Source organism: Miscanthus floridulus, chromosome 19 (genome assembly GCF_019320115.1).
Source record: "Miscanthus floridulus cultivar M001 chromosome 19, ASM1932011v1, whole genome shotgun sequence".
Classification (NCBI taxonomy): Eukaryota; Viridiplantae; Streptophyta; class Magnoliopsida; order Poales; family Poaceae; genus Miscanthus; species Miscanthus floridulus.
This window is the reverse complement of record NC_089598.1, coordinates 91,228,958-91,233,379: the sequence shown is the minus strand read 5'-3', so window position 1 is coordinate 91,233,379 and position 4,422 is coordinate 91,228,958. Positions and strand designations below refer to the sequence as shown.

Here is a 4,422-nt window from a genome sequence, read left to right as displayed (position 1 = left end):
AAATCTTTCCACCCTTTGGTGGTTTTGGGCCAAGATCGGAATGTGTCTTTCCATAAATTCAGAGAGAAATTTTGGGCTCTAAAGGGGATTCTGTTAACCTCTGCATTAATCAGATCAGTTGGATCTGGGTTGCCCATTGGTCCTAGGCATTGGACATGCGGCTGATCGGTTGGAATAACTAATTTGTTGCGTAGTTCCTAAGTTTAAAGGATCCGGAGAACAAAAGAAAGGAAAAATCACCAACTGTATGGATTTGCAAAAACTAGGGGAATCAAAGTAAAAAGGTAATGGAAGTGGAGCGAACCGCAGGGACGTCGAAGTTGATTGCCATTATCTTGAGGAAGATGGGGGCACGAGCCGGAGACTTGAGGTTAACGCTGGAGAAGAGTTCTTGTTGGTTGAGGTCGCGCAGTTGTTCGTCGGAGTCGCCGCCGGAAAGAGAAAATGTCAAAGATTGGAGTCTGAGGGTAGAAGACGAGTGTTCCGAAGGAATCTATTTATAAGCCGCTTGGTGTAGGGGTATTTTGGACTTATCTCTATACCGCGCGCATGTAGGTCGAGGTGGTTCAGATGGATATGGTAACTGTTCGCACGATAATCAGGGGATTGTACAGATGAGTTGATGGCAAGTAATCATGACTTGGAAGAGATATCGGTACAGGGTATTTTAATTCTGAAAATGACAGCATTATCATGTTAAGATCTTGCCGATGGGTTATTGTTTTGGTATCTTAACCATAATCAAGGCAAAAGTGGTTGGCGATTGTGCGAAATTTACTGAAGTGCGTGAATCAGGATTAGATTTGATTGGATTTGATAACAGATCAAGTTTTGGCTTGGAGAATGAGTTACGGTAATCGGGCGAAGGCAAACGTTATCTGGAGTAAATTTCGGAGCATTAATGGTTTTATACTCCGAAATTGGGGGGCATGTGTTGACACCGTTTTTTGCACGTGTCAAAATGATCGGAGTGGACTAATCGGCAAGGGGAAAGTTACTGTATACTCTGATAGCCGATGAAAGCCAGCTTGTAAAGATGATTGCCGATAGCTGGTGGTGGTCGATGGAAAGGTTGATTTAGACTCGGGCGTTGCCGATGAGGTTGGAGGTGTTATTGTCAATGCCGATGAAGAGAGGCTTGAAGACTACTGCCGATGAAATAGGGAGTATGCCGATGAAGGAAGACTTGAAGACTACTGCCGATGAAACAGGGAGTATGCCGATGGGAAGGAGGACGGTGAGATTTCCATCGTAATTGAGGCGGACAGGGAAATAGATAGGAGTTGATTTCCTTTTCTATATTTGTTAGAGTATGATTCATGTAAGAGTCACGTGTTTCCTTAGATATGGGCTTGGTGTCCTAGTTGTGTTTGGTTGTGTCTCTTTAGATCAGGGTATAAATATGGAGTGAGGGGCAATGTAATTAATATATCAATCAATATCAAAACCAATTTTTACTCCTATTTGCATCTACTTACTTTTCAGCGACTTCGTCAATTTGCATATTTTTTCTTTTCACGAGTTCTCACTGATTCGGCGAGTTGCATTGCTTCAGTGCGACCTTCGGCGATTCTCGAGTTCCGCGTGAGTACCTCTTGGCCGTGACTTCCGGGCGTATCGCTGTTGTCAGGACCAAAGTGCTCGTATCTTCATCCTTGTCGATTAACAGGTCAAATCTGTAATATCCCGGCCCAGGGCTTAACAAGATTAATAGGATACTCATACCAATAAGTTGCAACTTCTTTTCCGGAAGCCCATCTGCAAATAACTTCGAGGTTAAGCGTGCTTGGCCTGGAGCGATGGGTGACCGACCGGGAAGTTCTTCCCGGGTGCGCACGAGTGAGGACAAAGTGCGCAGAAAAGACCTGTGTTGGTCTGTGAGGACAGTCTATATCCTAGAGAAGCTGCCAGATGTAAGCGGGCCCGGCCTCGGAGAGGCGGGACGTTACAGAATGGTATCAGAGCCGACTCTCGCGGTTTCACGGGCGCGTGTGTCGCAGTTGCGCAGGCATGGTGCGCATGGCTGGTGTGGATCCAGCGTGGTCACACAGCATGTCACATGCGCTGGCTCTGGACACATGGACGTGGCTAAGAGAGGACGCTCCTGGCTTGGGATTGATCGACGAGGACGTCGATCTCTTAAGGGGGTGAGGATGTAATATCCCGGCCCAGGGCTTAACAGGATTAATAGGATACTCATACCAATAAGTTGCAACTTCTTTTCCGGAAGCCCATCTGCAAATAACTCCGAGGTTAAGCGTGCTTGGCCTGGAGCGATGGGTGACCGACCGGGAAGTTCTTCCCGGGTGCGCACGAGTGAGGACAAAGTGCGCAGAAAAGACCTGTGTTGGTCTGTGAGGACAGTCTATATCCTAGAGAAGCTGCCAGATGTAAGCGGGCCCGGCCTCGGAGAGGCGGGACGTTACAAAATCGACTGGCACGCCTTGGATATCGATTCGGGTATTAGCCCTTTGTGTTTGCAGATCCACTTTTGTATCAACACCCGGCTATATAAGGCGGGTAGGGGACCCTCTCAAAACACACGCAATATCATACGATAGCCAATACAAACCAACAGACCACATGAGTAGGGTATTACATCTTGCTGACGGCCTAAACCTGTCTAACTCTTGTGTCTCTGTTGCCTTCTTGTTCTTGATTACGCGCATCTCTACCGATCAATTTACCTTCGTGGGATACCCCTCGGAGGACTGCCGACGATATTCTGTCGACACCACACCAAAATCCCACTATGTGACTGGCTCATATGGATTAGAATGACCTTGATATACAACAAACATGATGACAACCTTTCTCTTCAAATGTTTATCAAACATAGAATCAACTCTTGGTCGGTTTTTAATTCTAGGAAAGATGTTAGACCTTCATCATAATACCGAATATGAGCTACTTCCAAATAACCAGGCGGGTACTTCTCTACCACTGATTCAACAAGGTCCTCATAAATTTATTTTGTCTGAATCAACAACCATGTCAAAGCCAAAACATTTCATATCTTGTCTACACTTTTTACGGTTGCCCAACAATTTAATTTTCAGCTTGGAACTAGAATTCGGATCCATGCTGTTATTCAAAATCAAAATAGGGTTTAGGGTTTCGGTACATCTGTAGCTACTTGTAGGAGCAGAAAAAATTGGGGACTCACTCTTGTAGCCAGTCTTCTTGGTCGGAGTCAACGACATCTTGTTCGAAGGCGACGGTGCCCTGCATGGGCTAGACCCACCCGGCCTCCCCCTGCTGGCCGTGCTGGCCACTGGGGCTGTCTGTCGCTCCTGACTGGGCGCCGGATGGCCTAGCCACGCCTAGTCTTGCGCCGTGGGAGGGCCCAACCGCACCTAGCCGGGCGCGCGGATGGAACGCCTGGTGCTACGCCGCCCACCACTCGTGGCCACACGCGCTCCACCAGACGAGCGGCGGTGCTTCCTCCACAGCGACCGATGCTACGATTGAGGGCGGGACGAGGTGGATCCGGGACCTGAGGTCCAGTCGGCGTCCCCTGGCCGATGGTGGCGGCGCCCTTGCCGGCTGCAACAGCGGTGGCGCCCTGGCCGCCCTCCCCCATGGGTTTTTTTTCTCGCTCGGTGTCGAGGTTCCACTCAGTCTCAGTCTCTGCCAGATGCGGCGGTATGGGGAAATAACAGAAGGGTACTTTAGACCTTTCGCGTCTCAACCAGTGGTCAAACTAACAGACTACCTTAACAGACTTGACAGAAGGCCATAAAAGGAATGAAAGTTCGTTTAGGGCCATAAAAGTAAGTAAAAAAAACCATACAAAAAAAAGCCATTTTTTTTTTCTGGTCCATACATGTAAAAAGCTCATGAAACAAAGGAAGCAATGAAGTTGACGCGGATGACCGAGAGGGCTGAAAGAGGAGAAAAAAAAGCGGCCCAAAACATGCAGGTTGAAGATGCCGAGTACGGCGGGGGTGCATTGCTATTTGGCCCAGAAAACAGTTCGTCCGGCCATGTAACTCCTAACTCGCGAGACAGCCCTGCAGATTGTGAGGCCCGCCAGGAAAAAAAAAACAAAAAATGGTCAGGCTGGCCCCCTGCAGATTGTGCGGCCCGCCAGAAAAAAAAAAACAAAAACAGGCGTGGTCGGCAGGATTCGAACCTGCGCGGGCAAAGCCCACATGATTTCTAGTCATGCCCGATAACCACTCCGGCACGACCACTTGTATGTCGTTTTCATTTCGTATAACTCTTTATAAAAGATGTGTCGTCACCAAACAAAAATAGAAAATGGCCGCTCTTATCCGCACCAGGAAATCTATCTAGTCGTCGCCACGCCCCACGCTGGAGTCGTTCAGCTTTCATCAGCCAGCGACCCTGCTTGTCGCATTAGTGACGGCAGAGCTCGTGATTTTGTCCCGGAATCTCCCACCACAAATCCACTTTCGC

The 4,422-nt window shown here is 48.4% G+C and overlaps 1 non-coding gene across 1 annotated transcript; it reads right to left on the bottom strand.

Annotated features, from left to right (window-relative positions):
- Positions 1-4,114: 4,114 nt before the first annotated feature.
- TRNAS-AGA (transfer RNA serine (anticodon AGA)) lies at positions 4,115-4,196 on the bottom strand. Its single transcript has one exon. It is a non-coding gene; the product is annotated as a tRNA-Ser (tRNA).
- Positions 4,197-4,422: the final 226 nt, after the last annotated feature.